The sequence below is a fragment of the Oncorhynchus masou genome, chromosome 20, assembly GCF_036934945.1.
Source record: "Oncorhynchus masou masou isolate Uvic2021 chromosome 20, UVic_Omas_1.1, whole genome shotgun sequence".
In the NCBI taxonomy this organism is placed as follows: Eukaryota; Metazoa; Chordata; class Actinopteri; order Salmoniformes; family Salmonidae; genus Oncorhynchus; species Oncorhynchus masou.
Window position 1 is genome coordinate 1,612,566 of NC_088231.1, and position 22,700 is coordinate 1,635,265.

Here is a 22,700-nt window from a genome sequence, read left to right on the forward strand (position 1 = left end):
AAAGACATCAGTAGCTAGCCTATAATATGTTTGCCCTACAGGTGGTGATTTTCTACTTCTTCAAGAAATGCTGACTAATACTATTGCAGAGGCCTATTTGCGAACTGCATTATACGTAGTTTGCAAAACGAAAGCGTATAGCTAACAAACGTGGTGTCAAAACGTTGACATTCATAATAAGACATCAATAACCGCAACAAGAACCGTTGAGGCGCGCGACACCAGCGCAAGATATGGGTGGACACACCGCGTTCACCTGAGCCAATCACGTTTGAGATTGTGCACGCGTTCGCTTTGCTGCTTGGCGGCTGCTGCTGCTGCTGCTGTCGCCGCTGCCGCCCTTCAATCGATTCTCGTCCCTCAAAGCAGCCGCAACGAACAGAGGACACCGTCGCTGCTCTAACAACCAAAATAAAAACAACATACACCTTTTCTTTCTCTGAAAAGTACACCTGCTAACTAAAACATTATCCATGCGGATTACCTAGTATGTATTTTACCATCCTAGCTCTCTCGGTAAGTGATTCCTCAGTCTATTATTTGCTTATTTAGAGTCTGCAATTAAGTATAGTAGCTAACTCACTGCAACGGATGCGTGAAATGACATCATGCAAGTCAGTGCTTCTACACAGTTATTCTTATATGAAGTTTATTTGCTCTTTGTGTGGATGTCTATGCATAAGGTTGTTTTAACCTTCATGTATTTTCCAGCCTGAATTCCTTCCTTCGTTTTTAGGGTTGTTTTGCAAGATGTTGTAGCCTACTATGGGAATGGTACAGTATAGACATCCAACATTGATTCCTAATTCTATTGATAGGACAATGTCACAGGATAGAGATATTGTAGCTTAGTATCTTTGATAACAATGCACATGTCATGTCATGTTTTAGGATACCATATTGTATGTTAATCTATTCTGGCTTTACAAATATGTTATGCATTTGTAGTCAGAACATGTACAAGTGGTCACAGTTTTGCCAAATATCTATCTGTTAAAATAAACAATATGCTTGTATTTGGCTTTAACATTTTAACATGACAGAATTCATTCACATGTCTTTAATTTAATTGACAGTGATTGTTAAATGTTTTATTTAACTAGGCAAGTCAGTTGTGAACAAACTGCCTTGTTCAGGGTCAGAGCAACAGATTTTTACCATCAGCTCAGGGATTTGATCTAGCAACCTTTTGGTTACTGGTTCAACACTCTAACCACTAGGCTACCTGCCACCCCAATTCTAGTTGATTCAGCTTTGCCACCAATTGATAATGTAAGTTTGCCAATTGCCATCAATTGATTTCGTTGGCTTGCTTTGAATTTATTGCAAACTATGTAAAGTCTACTAAACTGCATCTAAGATTGATGATATTGTTTTGTGTGAAAATAGTATTACCATACAAAAACAACTATTTCTCCACCAAAACACCTGCTCCATCTCTCAAAAAACACATTAATTCGTTGCTGTATACATGTACAGTATGTTTGCATTTGGCAACGGTGTTGAATGTTGCAGTTCACCAATCGTCTCAAAACACGAGTGAAAATGACAACTTCTTCAAAAGCAATTCCAATGTTATTGTGGATGTTCTCAAGTCAATTAGTAGCTCTGTGACCCCTCAACCCACGTGGCTACATGTAAGGCTTTGCAACTCTGCCTGCGTTGGTCTAATCCCAAAACCCCCGCTCTTCCTTGGCCTTTGTACGCCATTTCTCATGCTGAGATGAATGAGAGGCAATCCATTCAAGTGAGGGGAACATTGCCCAAGAAAAAAAAAGTTGCTCCCCTCCCCGGGTCTGGTCAAGGGGGTGGGTTGGTATCCCCCCCGTTACCGTGGATACCGGGACCAACGGGGGAAACTACATTTTGTGACGCCATCGGCCATCTTATGGGGCCTTGGAGGAGGCTTGATTGATTTGTGTGGGAGCAGTATAATAAAAAAGGGTGGGAAGCTGGGGTGTACTTTAAGTTCTACAATTCTGTTTTCTTAAATCGTGTCTATAAAAGTGTTACAGCTTAGATTGTTGTAAAAGGTTGGGTTTACCCATGCTTATTGCACACACAAAAAACAACTTCATCTGATTTGAATTGGAATGTGATTCTGATTCTGATGTTATTCTGAAAGGAAGTCACTGAAACATTTTCACTTTGTGAGATTAGCTTTTCTCTCCCTTTCTTTTAACGGTGGAAATTGCGTTTAACTGCTGCTGTGCCGCACTGTCATAGAAATAGAAAAGGTCAGAGCGCTGTAAAGTTCAGGAGTGGAAAATGCGATGTCTTCATCTACAACAATGACGGATTAGAAGCCACAATACGCATTGGAAAGAGAACAATGAGACTTTAAAAAGTCTATATAACTCACTATGACAATATACTTCCAACACAACCCTTATCAGGTTTGAGGTTTTAATCAAGTAAATCTTCAGGATTCATATTACATATTTACTTTGTGAGGTAGATGAACGTTAATATGTTTTAACTGTTTAGTATTGGAAAACTACTTCATTATTAATGGGGTGCGTTGTATCATTAAGCACTCTTGTAATTTCAAGCACACATATGGGTCACCTATAACCAGGCTTTCTCAGGGTACAAGGGTCTGGGGTATTTGTCTTGCTCTGATGTAATGCCCTGGGCACCTTGTTGTTCGCCTCTCGAAGTAAACATCAGGTGTTTTCAGTTCCTCCCTGCTTCCCCCTCCTATTATCTCTATGGTAACATCAACAGCATGCCTTCCTCATCTGCCTAGGGCCTAGGCCAATCACCGCATTCTGTGTCAGGGTTGAATATGTTGATCAAACTGAAGAAGCCATTTTGAAATGTCATTTCATTTCAAATGTCATTTTGAATAAAGACAGATACAATGACACCGTTGAGACATTGAATATACAACAGTCACATACTTTAACTCACACTAATTTCCTGTGCTTGTCCCTAGATGAGCATTAAATATATATTTAAAAGTAAAACCTGGTTGCACAGTACCATAAAAGGTGTTATTCTAGCCAAAATTCTAAATACCAATATTAGAGGCTCAGTTAGTAGAACTCGGTGTTCCATCATCTCCGGGCTAGACATTCACCACCTGTTAACAATGGAACAAAGGGGACGGATTCATACCTTTGTTTTGATGCTTATCTCAATTCACTGTGTTTCCCTGTTCTGTGTGTTCCCTTCTCTCATTCCCCTCTGTCAATGGATCTGACTTGTCTTTCCCAATGAATATCCCCACTTTTCTTAACTCTAGATAGTCTTGGTGATTTAGAGACAGTTTATTTGTGATATGGTGTTTTTCAATTGTGCTCTCAGAATGGCTTTCAACACGCAGTAATTAGCCTCCACCTCTCTCGGGGCTCTCATTCTATACTGAACGAAAATATAAACGCAACATGTAAAGTGTTGGTCCCATGTTTCACAAGCTGAAATAAAAGATCCCAGAAATTGTCCTACGCACAAAAAGCTTATTTTTCTAAAATGTTGTCTCCTTTGCCAAGATAATCCATCCACCTGAGAGGTGTGGCATATCAAGAAGCGGATTAAACAGGATGATTATTACACATGTGCACCTTGTGCTGGGGACAATAAAAGGCCACTCTAAAATGTGCAGGCATGCTAACTGCAGGAGTGTCCACCAGAGCTGTTGCCAGAGAACTTCTCTACCATAAGCCACCTCCAAGGTCTTTAAAAATCATCTGAGATCGTCTGAGACTAGCCACCCGGACAGCTGATGAAACTGTGGGTTTGCACAACCAAATAATTTCTGCACAAACTGTTAGAAACTGTCACTGGGAAGCTCATCTGCGTGCTCGTCGTCCTCACCAGGGTCTTGACTTGACTGCAGTTCGGCATTGTAACCGACTTCAGAGGGCAAATGCTCACCTTCAATGGCCACTGGCACGCTGGAGAATTGCACTCTTCACAGATGAATCCCAGTTTTAACTGTCCCGGACAGACAAACATTTTAATGTACAGAGATACCATGACGAGATCCTGAGGCCCATTGTCGTGCCATTCATCCAACACCATCACCTCATGTTTCAGCATAATAATGCACGGCCACATGTTGCAAGGATCTGTACACAATTCCTGGAAGCTGAAAATGTCCCAGTTCTTTCATGGCTTGCATGGGATGGGATGCTCTGGATCGACGTGTACGGCCGCGTGTTCCAGTTCCCGCCAATATCCAGCAACGTCTTACATCCATTGAAGAGGAGAGGGACAACATTCCACAGGCCACCATCAACTCTATGCAAAGGAGAAATGTTGGTTTTCTGACCACGCCTGCACCTTTTTTTGGTATCTGTGACCAACAGATGCATATCTGTATTCCTAGTCGTGTGAAATCCATAGATTAGGATCTAATGAATTAATTTCAACATATTTCCTTGTATAAACTGTAACTCTGTAATACCTTAGAAATTGTTGCATGTTGCGTTTATATTTTTGTTCAGTGTAGTATGACAAAGTTGTTTGTATTGTTGGGGGACAATGTCATCTGGTTGATTTGATCTGCTATGTAGGCCACTACTTTCCTGGGGACACGATATCTCCCACTGCAATTGTGAAACTGTGCCCTTTGGAGACTGTTTGGGGGATAAAGAAGGTTGTCCAAGGCCAGCAGCTCTCTGTTTTATTGCTGTAATACGAATCTTGAAGACTTGCAGTGTCATGTCGGCAGCAGGGTAGCCTAGTGGTTAGAGCGTTGGACTAGTAACCAAAAGGTTGTGAGTTCAAATCCCTGAGCTGACAAGGTACAAATCTGTTATTCTGCCCCTGAACAGGCAGTTAGCCCACTGTTCCTAGGCTGTTATTGAAAATAAGAATTTGTTCTTAACTGACTTGCCTAGTAAAAAATAAATATGTGTTACACATTATATTTGGTTACATTATGACTAGGTTATTTTAACTTTGACAAGGTTATTTTAACTGTCTGTCTGTCTATCTCCTTCTGGATTAAGTGGACTGAAATATGTGGCTTTCCTCCACCCCACATGAAAAATACTATAGTGTACGCTGGTGTGAATACTATACTATTCACTGTATTGTTTTTGCGGACATTACTGTGGTATCATGACCTAGAATGACGCTGGAGGGAAAAGCAGCTGTTTTACGGGTTCCTGAACAATTATGCTATTTTGTGTATTTTTTTGTGTTGATCGTAACTTTTTTGTTCATCATGTTTCTGCCATCATTCCCTATGACCAAAAAGAGCATCTGGACATCAGAACAGCTATCACTAACCTTAATTTGGATGAGGACATATTGATTATTACGGAACAAGCCAAATTCAACAATACTTGGAGAAGGAGGAGGTGGCGCTATAGAGGTCGGCGTGTGGGATACCTAAGACTACGTCAGAGAGTGGATAAACCGCCTCTGCCCTCTGTTCTACTGGCAAACATGCAATCACTGGAGAATAAACTGGACAAGCTCCAATCAAGACTATTCTATCAATGTGATATGAAGACCTCTAATATCCTATGTTTCACAGAGTCGTGGCTGAACAAGGACATGGAAAATATAAATCTAATTGATTTTTCTATACATCGGTAGGACAGAACGGCAGCAATGGTGTGTCTCTCTGTTAACAACAACTGTTGCGCGATCTCTAATATTAAGGAAGTCTCAAGTTTGTTATCGCCTGTAATATATCATGATAAGCTGTGGACCATACTATTTACCAAGTGAGGTTTCATCTATATTTTTCATAGCTGTCTATTTATTAGCACAAACCGATGTTGGCACTAAGACCGCACTCAACAAGATCTATAGGGCCATAAGCAAACAAAAAAATGCTCACCCGAAGTCAATAATTTGTAGAAGCACCTTTGGCAGCGATTAGAGTCTTTCTTGGTAAGTCTCTAAGAGCTTTCCACACCTAGATTGTGAAACATTTGCCCGTTATTCATTTCAAAATAATTCAAACTCTGTCAAATAGTTTTTTGATCATTGCTAGACGTGGGTGTCGGTGGGAGTAGATCAAAGTGCAGCGTGGTGAGCGTACATTTTATTTGATTTTAAGACGTCGCCAACAAAACAACAAACGAAAGATACAACCGTGAAGCTTACAGGGATAAGTGCCACAAACAAAGTTAACTGCCCATACTGAAAGAAGGGAAAAAGTGCTACCTAAACGATAGACAGCTGTCCCTGATTGAGAACCATACCCGGCCAAAACATAGAAATACAAATCATAGAAATAAAGGACATAGAATGCCCACCCAAATCACACCCTGACCAAACCAAAAAGAGACATAAAAAAGGCTCTCTAAGGTCAAGGCGTGACATAGACAACCATTTTCAGGTCTTTCCATAGATTTTCAAGTAGATTTAAGTCAAAACGGTAACTCGGCCACTCAGGAACATTCACCGTCTTCTTGGTTAACAACTCCAATGTAGATTTGGTCTTATGTTTTAGGTTATTGTCTTGCTGAAAGTTGAATTCATCTCCCAGTGTCGGGTGGAAAGCAGACCTAGACTTCCTCTAGGTTTTTGCTTGTGGTTAGCTCCATTCCATGTCTTTTTTATCCTGAAGAACTCACCAGTCCTTAATGATTACAAGCATACCCATAACATGATGCAGCCACCACTATCCTTGAAAATATGGAGAGTGGCACTCAGTGATGTGTTGTATTAGACTTGCCCCAAACATAACACATTGTATTCAGGACAAAAAGTGAATTGCTTTGCAACTTTTTTTTGCAGTATTACTTTAGTGCCTTGTTGCAAACAGGATGCATGTTTTGGAATATTTGTATTCTGTACAGGCTTTCTTCTTTTCACTCTGTCATTTAGGTTAGTATTGTAGAGTAACTAAAATGTTATTGATCCATCCTCAGTTTTCTCCTATCACAGCCATTAAACTCTATAACTGTTTAAAAGTCATCATTGGCCTCATGATTAAATTCCATTAGTGATTTCCTTCCTCTATGGCAACTGAGTTAGGAAGGACGCCTGCATCTTTGTAGTGACTAGGTGTATTGATACACCATCCAAAGAGTAATTAAGAACTTTACCACACGCAAAATAATATTCAATATCTGCTTTTTGTTTTACACATCGACCAATAGGTCCCCTTCTTTGGAGGCATTGGAAAACCTCCCTGGTCTTTGTGCTTGAATCTATGTTTGAAATTCCCTGCTCGACTGAGGGACCTTAAAGATAATTATATGTGTGGGGTACAGAGATGAGGTAGTTATTAAAAAAACATGTTAAACACTATTATTGCACACAGAGTCCATGCAACTTATTATTATATTGTTAAGCAAATAATTACGCCTGAAATGATTTAGGTTTGTCTTAACAAATACTTATTGACTCAAGACATTTCATATTTTCAATTTTAATTAGTTTGTTAAAAAAAATCTAAATTCATGATGCGTCTTTGGCATTATGGGGTATTGTGTGTAAGCCAGTGACAAAAAATCTAAATTTAATACATTTGAAATTCAGGCTGTACCACAACAAAATGTGGAAAAAGTTGTTGAGGGGTGTGAACACTTTCTGAATGTACTGAATGTCCCAAATGGCACCCTATTCCCTATATAGGTCCCTATATAATTCCCTATAGCCCCTTTGGGCCCTGATTAAATGTAAGGAATAGGATGCCATTTGGGATGCAGCTTATTAGTTTCAGCTTCTATATAGATGTCTGCTGTATATTAGGCCTTTTGAATGCTAAATGACAGAGCAAAACTTCCAGACTTGAATCTCTCCATTCTGAAACCCTTTGTCTCAGACTCCCAGGCTGTGATTAAGGGATTGATCCTAAACTCTGGGATTTGTTATGTGCTGCCGTGTTGGAAGTCTGTAGCACGAAAATGCTGGAAGAGAAATGAGATTTCAGGTGTTTGTGCTGCTATTGGGGCTATGGGCTAGAGGACATTGGTACAGTACTGCAGATTCCATAGAGAGAGATGTGATTCAACTATTCTGGAGATCTGGAGTTCTATTTCATTGGCAAAGCCTTGTTTCTTTCTATCAACATTTCCATGACAGCATTTATGTAGGCTGTCCATGTGTATGATTTGTAAACGAGTTAGGCAATCAATCCTTCCTCGGGTACAATTACAGTATTTTCTAGGGACCCTCAATAAATGATCCTATTTCATTAATAACTTCTTCATACTGGCAGGTTGTCCACTCTATAGGAAAGTACATGAATGACCAAGTTGTATAAAGGATAACTCAGATTCTGTCTGCCTCAGGATCATTTGCAAGATACAGTATGTCTTTGAGCTCCATAGTTAATAGATTTTCTGGGTTTTATATATGTTTTGATAGACGTAACATGATGAGAAGACACTAATGACACTTTCATGAAGTGGATTTAAAGGTGACACTGTTACTGATTGTGAGATCAGAGAGATGCTTTCATGTACCTCACTAGTTATTGTATTATATGCACTATTGCAGTAGTACTCAAGACAGGACTCAGTCACAAATCCGGTCTTGAGACTGCTTTTTTATATTTTTGTTCTTGGACTTGGATAACGTTGTACTCGGTCTTCCCTCGGTCTCGGAGCAAAAACACAAATGACTTGATATTACTGTTGAGCCCCAGACCAGCCTTTATTGCTACATTTTCATGTCAACATTTTCAACAGTGACTATAGTACACAAAGTGCAGTATAGCAACGTGTTCAAAGTGGATGCCGAAGATTTTGGACAAGACAGGTGACAAGATGCTGCCTAAAGTTAATTATCCAACAACAGAGAAAGACTTCTACTTTGTAGTTCGAAGAGTTTCATACGTAATCCTTTTTCATCTGAATTGTAGTCTAAGACAACGCCCCAAATAGACAGAGGATTGGTTTTACAACGTGGACTACCTAACCCAGAAACCCACTTTCTGTGCCTTATGGGTTTAATCATCTGTCCAGCCACTCCTGGGAATGGATCGCCAACTGTAGGCCTCCCTTTGAACGTGTTTGAAGAGATCAGTTTGATCTTGATCACATAATGAGTAGTTCCTTGAGATGCAATGTGATTTGTAGATCCCGTGATTCTGGGCACTGCATGCGCAGTCTGACTGCAATATAAATCTCAAACACACACTTTGTTTCCCCAGATGTACCTTCTCTAATGACTCAGAGGATCAATGGTGAAAACCAGACAGAAAATATGGGGTAGTGATTAGCTCCCACACACTCACTGGCTGGTTTCCACTGAAGTCCAATGGTCTGGGTCTGGCATTAGAGGTGTTTTTGCACTACATCATATAAGCAACAGATGGATGAGAAGAAGCTAGCAAAATTGTTAGCAAAATGTAGAAAAGCTATAGTAGAAATTGAGGCCCTTTTTGTTTTGGAGGGTTTGTTGTTGTCGTGATGCCAGTGTGTCTGTGTGGGTATGTGTGTGTGTGCCTCTGTTTAAAAAAGAGAGTGAAAGGATAGAAGCTGGTTTGGGCAGATTTGTGGAATTTTTTATTTCTGTAAGAATGAATCATTCCCCAGAAAATATAATTAAAATGTTCATTGTGGACGGGGTCAAGGGGTAGAACCTATTGGCCAGTCTTAGTTTTTGCCATGATGCTCCTATACTGACAAAAACTGTAAGACTGGATGTTGAATTCTGAAGGCATGTCAACGTTGGAGAGACATTTGCATGGTTGAAACATGAAATTGAATGGCCAGTGGCCTTCTCTTACTTATCTCTCCTTACAGCTGAAGTCGGAAGTTTACATACACTTAGGTTGGAGTCATTAAAACTTGTTTTTCAACCACTCCACAAATTTCTTGTTAAATAGTTTTGTAAAGTTGTTTAGGACATCTACTTTGTGTTTGACACAAGTAGCAATTGTTTACATACATATTATTTAACTTATAATTCACTTTATCACAATTCCAGTGGGTCAGAAGTTTACATACACTAAGTTGACTGTGCCTTTGAACAGCTTGGAAAATTCCAGAAAATTGTGTCATGGGTTTAGCCGCGTCTGATAGGCTAATTGACATAATTTGAGTCAATTGGAGGTGTACCTGTGGATGTATTTCAAGGCCTACCTTCAAATTCAGTGCGTCTTTGCTTGACATCATGGGAAAATCAAAAGAAATTAGCCAAGACCTCAGAAAAAAATTGTAGTCCTCCACAAGTCTGGTTCATCCTTGGGTGCAATTTCCAAACAACTGAAGGTGCCATGTTCATCTGTACAAACAATAGTAAGCAAGTATTAACACTATGGGACCACACAGCCGTCATCCCGCTCAGGAAGGAGACTCATTCTGTCTCCTAGAGATGAATGTACTTTGGAGCGAAAAGGGCAAATCAATCCCAGAACTACAGCAAAGGACCTTGTGAAGATGCTGGAGGAAACAAGTACAAAGGTATCTATATCCACAGTAAAACGAGTCCTATATCGACATAACCTGAGAGGCCGCTCAGCAAGGAAGAAGCCACTGCTCCAGAACCGCCATTAAAAAGACAGACTACGGTTTGCAACTGCACATGGGGACACAGACCGTACTTTTTGGAGAAGTGTCCTCTGGTCTGATCAAACAAAAATATAACTGTTTGGCCATAATGACCATCGCTATGTTTGGAGGAAAAAGGGAGAGGCTTGCAAGCCAAATAACACCTTCCCAACCGTGAAGCACGGGGGTGACAGTTTCATGTTGTGGGGGTGCTTTGCTGCAGGAGGGACTGGTGCACTTCACAAAATAGATGGCATCATGAGGACGGAAAATTATGTGGATATATTGAAGCAACATCTCAAGACATCAGTCAGGAAGTTAAAGCTTGGTCGCAAATGGGTCTTCCAAATGGACAATGACCACCAGCATACTTCCGAAGTTGTGGCAAAATGGCTTCAGGACAACAAAGTCAAGGTATTGGAGTGGCCATTACAAAGACCTGACCCCAATCCTATAGAACATTAGTGGGCAGAACTGAAAAGCATGTGCGAGCAAGGAGGCCTACAAACCTGACTCAGTTACACCAGCTCTGTCAGGAGGAATGGTCCAAAATTCACCCAACTTTTTGTGGGAAGCTTGTGTAAGGCTATCCGAAACGTTTGACCCAAGTTAAACAATTTAAAGGCAATGCTACCAAATACTAATTGAGTATATGTAAACTTCTAACCCACTGGGAATGTGATGAAAGAAATAAAAGCTGAAATAAATCATTCTCTCAACTATTAATCTGACATTTGACATTCTTAAAATAAAGTGGTGATCACAACTGACCTAAGACAGGGAATGTTTACTAGGATTAAATGTCAGGTATTGTGAAAAACTGAGTTTAAATGTATTTGGCTGAGGTGTATGTAAACTTCCAACTTCAACTGTATATATCTTACTAATGTTTTCAGTAATATTTTGTAGGATTGTTCAGTATGATTGTTTACTTTTTACTGATAAATCTGTCTGTCTGTCTGTCTGTCTGTTTGACTTCTGTATGACACCATCACACCAACTCATTTGGATAATTCCACGGTGTGACAAATATGCGGCCATCCGTGTCATCCGTACCCCCAATATCCTTTACTCAATTACAAAACAACTGGAGGAGGAAGAAATAATTGGAGCCGCAGAGACAATTGAATAGAGATGTGAATTAAGTGTACAGTGGCAAGAAAAAGTATTTTGAACCCTTTGGAATCATCTGGATTTCTCCACAAATTGGTCATACAATTAGATCTGATCTTCATCTAAGTCACAACTACAGACAAACACAGTCTGATTAAACTAATAACATACACATTATTGTATTTTTCTTGTCTATATTGAATACATCATTTAAACATTCACAGTGTAGTTTGGAAAAAGTACGTGAACCCCTAGGCTAATGACTTCTCCAAAAGCTAATTGGAGCCTGGAGTCCAATCAATGAGACGAGATTGGAGATGTTGGTTAGAGCTGCCCTGCCCTATAAAAAACACTCCAAAATGTTTAGTTTGCGATTCACAAGAAGCATTTCCTGATGTGAACCATGCCTCGAACAAAAGAGATCTCAGAAGACCCAAGATTAAGAATTGTTGACTTGCATAAATGCTCATTGAGGTTAAGAAGAATCTTACAGTGTCAGCTAAAGACTTAAAGAAATCTCTGGAACATGCTAACATCTCTGTTGACGAGTCTCGAATACGTAAAACACTAAACAAGAATGGTGTTCATTGGAGGACACCACAGAATAAGCCACTGCTGTCCAAAAAGTTTGAAGTTCGCAAAAAAGCATCTGGATGTTCCACAGCACGACTGGCAAAATATTCTGTGGACAGATGAAACTAATGTTGAGTTGTTTGGAAGGAACACACAACACTATGTGTGGAGACAAAAAGGCACAGCACACCATCAAAACCTCATCCCAATTGTAAAGTATGGTGAAGGAAGCATCATGGTTTAGAACTGCTTTGCTGCCTCAGGGTCTGGATAGCTTGCTATCATCGATGGAAAAATGAATTCCCAAGTTTATCAATAGATTTTGCAGGAGAATGTAGGCTATCTGTCCGCCAATTGAAGCTCAACAAAAGTTGGGTGATGCAACAGGACAACGACCCAAAACACAGAAGTAAATCAACAACAGAATGGCTTCAACAGAAGAAATGATGCCTTCTGGACTGGCCCAGTCAGAGTCCTGACCTCACCCCGATTGAGATGCTGTGGCATGACCTCAAGAGAGCGGTTCACACCAGACATCCCAAGAATATTGCTGAACTGATACGGTTTTGTAAAGGGGAATGGTCCAAAATTCCTCCTGACCGTTGTGCAGGTCTGATCCGCAACTACAGAACCTGTTTGGTTGAGGTTATTACTGCCAAAGTACGGTTAACCAGTTATTAAATCCAAGGGTTCACATACTTTTCCCACCCTGCACTGTGAATGTTTACACGGTGTGTTCAATAAAGACATGAAAATGTATAATTGTTTGTGTGTTATTAGTTTAAGCAGACTGTGTTTGTCTATTGTTGTGACAGATGAAGATCAGATCGAATTGTATGACCACTTTAGGCAGTTTTCGAGGTAATTCCAAAGGGTTCACAAACTTTTTCTTGCCACTGTAATTACTGTCACCTTCACCCGGCCCTTCTAGCACCGGGAACAAGTTTATGATGCGGAGAAAATGAATAGAAGTGTATTAATAGCAATGTAGTCTGTAGGCCACTGTTGAGTCAGAGCAGGGAGGCAGAGGGGGAAGAATGATGATCATTTTGGTGATCCCAGATAGACTCTAAAAACCAAGGAGATTTGATTGTCATTTGTTATGACTGCTTTCCAAACCATAAAATTGTTATGTAGCTTAATTGATTACATAATGTTTGGTCTGGATAAATGTTTTGTCTGAATATTGTGAGGTGAACCTCTATATTATTCACAAATAATGTATTTGATTTGTATAACTACTTCACTCATTGCAAAGTTCACCGTGGCCTTATCATCCGTGTCCATTATTTCAGTGTCCATAATTACTAGTAGACCAACAACAAACTGATAATCTGCTGAAAGCTCATTAACAGCCAGGAGATTTGTAATGAGCTATTGAGTTCTGTTACACCCTTACACCCAGTATAATGACCTGTCCCATACACAGCTTTGGTTGTTTGTTTGTGTCCTTGATCCTGCAGAATATGCTTAACCAGCCAGCCTTGTCTCATACGTAACAAAATAACCGTAAATCCGGGATACTCAAATTACTAGGATATGTTACGTTTGGTATGGTTACATAAGATAGAAGGTTACTTTAGGCAGAAATAGAAGTAGGGTGGCTGGTCGGGCATATGACACAAACGTCTAGCAACTTGAAGGTTGCGTGTTTGAATCTCATCATGGACAACTTTAGTGTTTTTGCTAATTATCAACTTTTTTATTTAACCTTTATTTAACTAGGCAAGTCAGTTAAGAACAAATTCTTATTTTCAATGACGGCCTAGGAACAGTGGGTTAACTGCCTGTTCAGGGGCAGAACGACAGATTTGTACTTTGTCAGCTCAGGGGGTTGAACTTGCAACCTTCCAGTTACTAGTCCAACGCTCTAACCACTAGGCTACTCTGCCGCAACTATTACTAAATTTTAGCTACTTTGCAATAATTTAGCATGTTAGCTAATCCTTCCCCTAACGTTAACCCTTTAACCTAACTCCTAGCCCTAACCTTATCCCTAACCTTAACTGCTAACCATAGCCCCTAGCCCCTAGCATAGCTAACGTTAGCCACCGAGCTAACGTTAGAGTTAGCTTACGAGACAAATTGTAATTTGTAACATATCATACGTTTTGCAAATTTCGTAACATGTACGAATTTCAATTCGTAACATATCATACGAAATGGATGATAGACATCCACAAATTGATACATTCCATATGAAACGTAACATATAATTCTAATTGGAGTGTCCCAGATTTACATTTACTATATTATGTCTACCCCTGAGTCCAGCTTGAACCAGCAGCAGATCCTATCGTCTGATAATGTACTGGTTGCATTTGATTATTTGGGATGCTATGAAATAGAGGTCAAGCAGTAGTTCTCCCTTATCTTAAAATGTAGACGCTAGTATCCTTCATTGGATATCTTTTATTGGCCCCAAGTTATCACAGCCATTCCAATAGCGAGGGACATAATCGTGCCATAAAACAATGAGGTGTTTGAACACCTCAGTCAAGAGATGAGATAGTGGGATGGAAAGTATGTGTGTGTTTAGGGAGAGGGCTTTCACTTTATAAGGAGCTCATTTGACAGATGGTAGGGGCGCATTAGATAAAATGTTTGCTCAGCAAGAGTCTAAATGGTGAGTTATTTGTCTCTAGGGATGATGTTCAAAGCTGGGAGCATTTAACCCATGGAAAGGATTTGGTTAGATGTGTACAGTTCTTTCATGTTTTAACATTAGTTAGTAGAAAGTCTAAAGACAGTAGGGAATCAACTTTCCCTCCTTCAAGGTCCATTAACATGTCAAGTTTGCATGTTTGATTCCTAGTGCATCTCGGCCTATCTGTGTGTAGCATAATGATAACATAATAACAAATAATGATTTATTTGTTTTAATTTGTTTGATTCACAATAGAAGAGTTATGATAGAAGATACCCCATGAAATACGCAGTGACTTCTTATGAAGTATCTTGGTAGAAATGGCTCAAACTTTCAAAGGAAGAGGTCCTTTGAGAATCATGAATTCATAATATATTTGCATAGGAGCAAGTACATGTTGCTTTCGCTGTGTTGAATATTGCATCGGCTCAGAAGCTTATGTAAGCTGTCTGTCTGGTTGTATCCCAAATGGCACCATATTCCCTGTATAGTGCACTACTTTTGACCAGGGTCTATAGTTCTCTGGTTAAAAGCTCTGGTCAAAAGTGGTGCACTATAGAGAATAGGGACTCCAACTTGGATTTTTTTTGTCGTTCATTCTGGAAGAGAGATTCATTTTCATAAGGGACATGTACATTTTCAGTTACTAGAGCTACTTACACTGGCCTATAATGTTCAATCAGAAAATACAGGCTCCATCCGAGCACTAATCTCAGTCTTAATCTCAATCTTTCAAAGTATTTGATTAATCCCTTTTCTTTCCTGAATCCGATCAGGATTTGTCTAATAAAAGCCCCCGTTGTTCACATCGTTGCCTAACATCCCCTCCAGACAGTGAATGGTAGATGTATTAATCTGTTGTTTGTGCTAGTTGTTGTCAATATTCATAACAGTAGATGGATGAGGTTTTGGTCCACACTCAAAACATTTCAATCCTCGACTCGTCAGGTACAGTGACACATTTTGCTCTGAATAACACATATTGCACGACAGGAGTTGCGGTGGATTCAGTGACATAGGAAAGTGGATAGACCAGAGTAGACAAGTCCACGAGCAGAGAAGATTGAAAGCAGTATTGTGATCACCCTAGGGCACATTATTGCTGCAATCTGTCATCTCCTGCCTTATCTGAATGACAGTCAGTTGTACAACTGAAATGGGTGTTTCACATTTAACCCACTAAATCAGAGAGGTGTGGGGGGCTGCCATAATTGACATCCACGTCTTCAGGGCCTGGGGAACAGTGGGTTAACTGCCTTGCTCAGGGGCAGAACAACAGCTTTTTGTCAGCTCTGGGATTCAATCCTGCAACCTTTAGTTTACTGGCCCAATGCTCTAACCACTAGGCTACCTGCCGCCCTGGGTGCCTCTGCTGCTTTTGCCAGTAACTGTTGTACAGTGTGTACTGGAAGCATCTGTCCCTGTTTGCCACACACACCCATAAGGCGTCATTTCATATCCTTTTCATTAAAAGAGATTGTTTGGCTGAGAGGCTCTTTTGTCTGGGTATCTGGGTAACTGTGTTTATGTATGTCTGTGTAAATGCCTGCGTGTGTGTAATCTCACACAGTTGACATATCCACCTGCTCGCCCCATCGTTTCCTCTGCCTCACTCACACTCCGTCTCCCCTTACTGTTTCTATGTGCGTGTTTGAGTGTGTGTCACTCACCACCCCATCCGATGTGTCAGAGAAGGGGGAAGTGAGGAAGCCGGTATGCTGTACTAAACTGAACAAAGCCTAAGCTGCCTTGTTTTCCTAGCAAGTTTGGTTTGAAAGAGAAAATAAATATACAGTGTAGATATGACTAGACAGCCCAGGCAGAGGACTGTTTCTATGACATAGTGTGCTGATTTTATTATAGTATCTTGAAAAGGAGCCTGAACAGAAAACACTGATCCCGGTATGACACATTCATTCCATGATGGTGAATAGTGAAAAGAGACAGATGTGGACAAGATTCACTGTCACTAGGTCAACAAGCAGTCCTACAAGAAAAACAGGGCTAAGAGATATGACGAAGACACGAAAGAAGGCCATAGACAATTTGACTACCTTACACACGTAGACAAGTCCAGATCAAGAACTTTTTGAGGGATCTAAAACAGAGAAGTTCAAAATCACGGGAGCCATACCCCCACTGAGCTCTCCGCAAAGCTGCTCTCCTCTAATAAGCATTTCCGCTGCGATGATGGCGGATGCAGGATTGGCTTAATCCCAGAGAGGCGGACCCTCTCTGCCCCGACTGTGCGAGTGAAAAGCCCCGGCGCTGCGGGGGTTAACGAGCACTCAGACTGTGTGTGTGTCTGTGTGTGTGTGTGACTGTGTGTTTGTGCTGGGGTTAACAAGCACTCAAACAGCCACAGGAAGTGACCTCTCTCGGGGACGCCGGATTACAACTCGCCCTCTGATCTGGAGGAGGATTTGTCTCCTTAGCCCCCAATATTGGAGTAGTGAATGAGAAGGTGGTGGTGGGCTAGGGGGAAAGTAATATGACACATGGTCTAGGGAAAGAATGTCACCCGAGAGTTGGGGAACCACACACACACACACACACACACACACACACACACACACACACACACACACACACACACACACACACACACACACACACACACACACACACACACACACACACACACACACACACACACACACACACACACACACACATCCAATATCAGGTCTCTGCCACCCCCCTTTCCCCCTATTGTGTAAAATCTGGCCACACTATCCTCAGGGCTTAAAAGCCAGCTTCAACAATCCACACTACCTCTCCTTTAAAGATAAACTTTAAAGAAGCCTTTGTGCGTCCATCTTAACCCTTTCTCTCTGTGGCGGGGGGGCACATCGTGCCCAGTAGTTAATGAGGCTGGGTGGGGTATCCCTGTCACTGATAAAGACGGACGGGGGTGGGAACGCTACAGGCCTGACAACAGGTGGACTACCACAATGAGATCCTCAACGGTCTGTCTGGGCTCACTCACTCTCAGTACAGTTGCCTTCAGGGAATTTTACAGAGTTACAAATAGTTTACTGTCTCTTTAGAAGGAAGCAGACACTCTTGTTGTTGTCTTCTTGGGGTCCTGTCTTCTCTTTTGTCTCAAGATGCCCCAAACTAGCACTGCTGTTATAAGCTGTCGTTGACAGTTAGCATTATTTGAACATCTGTGGGAATGCTCTGACTTTAAAATTAGTGCTTAAAAAAAATTAAGTACAACTTCCTAATGTTGATTTGCACCCCCCACCCCCTCCCTTTTGCCCTCAAACATCCTCAAAGGATTCTACAAGGTGTTGAAAGCGTTTCACAGGTATGCTGGCCCATGTTGACTCCAATGCTTATCGCAGTTGTGTCAAGTTGACTGGATGTCCTTTGGGTGGTTGACCATTTTTGATACACACGGGAAACTGTTGACTGTGAAAAACCCAGCAGAGTTGCAGTTCTTGACACAAACCGGTGCACCTGGCACATACTACCATACCCCGTTCAAAGGCACTTAAATCTTTTGTCTTTCCTATTCACCCCTGAATGGTACACATACACAATCCATGTCTCAATTGTCTCAAGGCTTAAAAATCCTTCTTTAACCTGTTTCGTCCCCTTCATCTACACTGATTGATGTGGATTTAACAAGTGAGCGATCATAGCTTTCATCTGTATTCAACTGGTCAGTATATGTCATGAAAAGAGCAGGTGTTCTTAATCTTTTCAAATCCAATTTTATTTGTCACATGTGCCGACGACAACAGTGAAATGCTTACAGTGAAATGCTTACTTACAAGCCCTTAACCAACAATGCAGTTAAGAAAAATAAGTTAAAAAATTAAAATAAAAGTAACAAATAATTCAACAGCAGCAGTAAAATAACAATAGCGAGGCTATATACAGGGGGTATCGATACAGAATCAATGTGCTGGGACACCGGTTAGTCGAGGTAATTGAGGTAATATGTACGTTTAGGTGGAGTTAAAGGGACTATGCATAGATAATAAACAGACAGTGCTTGAAACATGTTGGTATTACAGACTGAGTCATGGACAGGTTGAAAATGTCAGTGAAGACACTTGCCAGTTAGCCAGCGCATGCTCGGAGTACACGTCCTGGTAATCCGTCTGGCCCTGCGGCCTTGTGAATGTTGACCTGTTCAAAGGTCTTACATCAGCTACGGATAGCGTGATCACACAGTCGTCCAAAACTCTCGAGCTCATCCCGTTTATTCTCCAGTGATTGCATTTTCGCCAATAGAACGGAGGGTAGAGGCGATTTGTCCACTCTCCATCGTAGTCTCATCCGGTATCTCACACGCCGGCCTCTACAGCGCCGTCCCCTCCTTCTTCAAATGTTCATGATCTGGGCCTGATCAATATATCAATATATATTTTACTTCTGACTCGTTGAAGTGGAAGTCCTCGTCCAAATCGAGGTTAGTGATAGCTGTTTTGATGCCCTGAAGCTCTTATCGGCCATAGAAAACGATTACGAAAACATTATGTACAAAAAAAGCTACAAATAAATTGTACAAAATAGCACAATTGGTCAGGAACCCGTAAAACTGCCTCCATTCCCTCTAGCCCTATTCCCTCCATCGCGTGCACACCATGCGACTCCGGAGCAGCTGACTTCATAGCAAATACATTATGACAACAACCAGATTAGAGGTCGACCGATTATGATTTTTCAACGCCGATACCGATACCAATTATTGGAGGACCAAAAAAGCCGATACCGATTAATCGGCCGATTTAAAAATAAATGTAATTGTAATAATGACAATTACAACAATACTGAATTAACACGTATTTTAACTTAATATAATACATCAATAAAATCAATTTAGCCTCAAGTAGAAAATGAAACATGTTCAATTTGGTTTAAATAATGCAAAAACAAAGTGTTGAGAAGAACTTAAGAGTGTGTTATGTGCTAGAAAGCTAACGTTTCAGTTCCTTGCTCAGAACATGAGAACATATGAAAGCTGGTGGTTCCTTTTAACATGAGTCTTCAATATTCCCAGATAAGAAGTTTTAGGTTGCAGTTATTATAGGACTATTTCCCTCTATACCATTTGTATTTCATTAACCTTTGACTACTGGATGTTCTTATAGACACTTTAGTATTGCCAGTGTAACAGTATAGCTTCCGTCCCTCGCCTCGCTCCTCAGTGGGCTTGAACCAGCAACACAACGACAACAGCCACCACATCGATGCAGCGTTACCCATGCAGAGCAAGGGAAACAACCACCCCAAGGCTCAGAGCGAGTGACGTTTGAAACGCTATTAGCGTGCGCTAACTAGCCAGCCATTTCACTTCGGTTACACCAGCCTCATCTCGGGAGTTGATAGGTTTGAAGTCATAAACAGCGCAATGCTTGACGCACAACAAAGAGCTGCTGGCAAAACGCACAAATGTGCTGTTTGAATTAATGATAACGCTCCTGCTTCTGCCTACCACCACTCAGTTAGATACTTAGATACTTGTATGCTTGTATTCTCAGTCAGATTATATGCAACACAGGACACGCTAGATAATATCTAGTAATATCATCGACCATGTGTAGTTAACTAGTGATTATGATTGATTGTTTTTTATAAGATACGTTTAATGCTAGCTAGCAACTTACCTTGGCTTACTGCATTTGCGTAACAGGCAGTCTCCTTGTGGAGTGCAACGAGAGAGAGGTAGGTCGTTATTGGGTTGGACTAGTTAACTGTAAGGTTGCAAGATTGGTTCCCCGAGCTGACAAAGTGAAAATCTTTCTTTCTGCCTGTGAATGAGGCAGTTAACCCACTGTTCCTAGGCCGTCATTGAAAATAAGAATGTGTTCTTAACTGACTTGCCTAGTTAAATAAATATTAAATAAAGGTGTTAAAAAATAATAATAATCGGCAAATCGGCGCCCAAAAACACAGATATCCGATTGTTATGAAAACTTGAAATCGGCCCTAATTAATCGGCCATTCCGATTAATCGGTCGACCTCTAAACCAGATAGGCGAGTGAGCCAGAGAAGGCGGCTGTCGCAGCTTTAACCCCCTCCCTCCCACTGCCTGTTTTCCCAATATCATCTCCTAGCATAGCCTAGCCTACCTAATCACCACATATCTAGCAGCATCCTTTTAGAAGATGATTCACCATGCGGTCAAGTGCTCCTCACAGGTCCCATGAATAAGGCATGAGCGACGGGCGAGGACAGGACAGCTGAAGTTGCACTACGAGCACGCAACACGAGGCCGGCCGTGACGTCAGCCGTATGAATTAGTAAAAGATCCCTGGGATCCGGTGGACAGGGCGCGAACTGATGTAGTGCCGTTGCCATGACACGGAAAGATCCAGAAAATAGCAGGCCTTTGGTTAAAATAGACTAAATTGTTAGCATAAAAGTCTTAAATCCCTGACCCAGGGTCAGTTTGATTTTGTTTTGGCTCAAATGGTTAATGACAGGGTTGGAGTAGGAAAGGCTGATTTGAAGTCAGTGCTTAGGGGCATACTGGAGCACTGATGTTTCCTGACTGATGTTTCCACTGTACCATTATTATGCCTCATATCCAGTTCCTTGTTTTGTCAGGTCAGCTATCCCTTTCCTTGTTTGGAAATGAATGGCTATCACATGACCAAGGCCATGTCAGCTTAGGTTGTGAGTGATGTGTTGTTCTGAAAGAGAGTTAGTCACCATCACAGAACTATGGGGTTGATTTGAAAAGGGAGGAAGACCCTATTTGCCTTGCTTTTGGTCGTGGTCTTTTATCAAACAGACAAAGGGATTAGGATGAGAGAAATGTGATCGAGTCTTCTGTCTTCCTATCCATTTTCTGGAGGCTACTCCTTTCATTCTTATTATTCGACAAAACCTGAAAGTACTGTACAACAGAAGGTATTGTTAAAGCAGAACTTAAAGAAATGGCTCACTCAAATTACAAAATTATATATTGGTTTCCTTACCCTGTAAGCAGAAAAGATAGCAATCCATGCTTTGGTTTACTTTACCTTGCCACTTTCTCCAAACTTAAAAAAATAATCTCCCCGATATTAACATGCTTTGCATTGTATGCATGTACAAATCATCCTGAATTGACTGTGTAGCTCAATAAAGTAACTTTAAGATGATTTTGGCATGTAACACAAAACAACATTTAAGCAATCAGGCTTTGCATGAAAAATCAATCAAATTTATTTATAAAGCCCTTTTTACATCAGCTGATGTCACAAAGTGCTGTACAGAAACCCAGCCTAAAACCTCAAACAGCAAGCAATGCAGGTGTAGAAGCAAGGTGGCTAGGAAAAACTCCCTATGAAGGCCAGACCCTAGGAAGAAACCTAGAGAGGAACCAGGCTCTGAGTGGTGGCCAGTCCTCTTCTGGCTGTGCCGGGTGAAGATTATAACAGAACATGGCCAAGATGTTCAAATGTTCATAGATGACCAGCAGGGTCAAATAATAATAATCACAGTGGTTGTCGAGGGTGCAACAGGTCAGCACCTCGGCAGTAATTGTCAGTTGGCTCTTTGATCATTGTGCCCGGCCTGGTTCAAATGCTTCCTTACAAGAATAATTTATCATATTCAGGTGAAACTAAGGTCCTTTATTTATTTAAGTAGGCAAGTCAATTAAGAACAAATTCTTACTTACATTGACGGCCTACCCCAGCAAAGCCTGGCTAATTGTGCACCGGCCTATAATACTCCTAATCATGGCCGTATGTGATGCAGCCTGGATTCAAACCAGAGACTGGAGTGACGCCTCTTGCACTGAGACACAGTGAATCAGACCGCTGCGCCACTCGTTTAAGGGTGGTTTGTTTTGGTTTGAGGTACTTTTCTCTCAAAGTTGACCTTTATGTTTTGTGCCTCTCCTGTGGCAACAGCTGTCTTTGTGATATCAGGTGCTTTGCATATTGAAATGTGGGTTGTTGTGCGAACGTCGATGGAGTATTACTCCTTTTATGCAAAGGTCTAA

At 41.0% G+C, this 22,700-nt stretch overlaps 1 protein-coding gene across 1 annotated transcript in view; it reads left to right on the plus strand.

Annotated features, from left to right (window-relative positions):
• The first annotated feature begins 350 nt into the window (after nucleotides 1-350).
• Nucleotides 351-22,700, plus strand: part of fhdc1 (FH2 domain containing 1) — a 56,324-nt gene continuing 33,974 nt past the window's right edge. The window contains exon 1 of the mRNA XM_064926002.1: nucleotides 351-516. The gene's annotated coding sequence lies outside the window, so the exon portion shown is untranslated. The remainder of the gene's footprint in view (nucleotides 517-22,700) is intronic.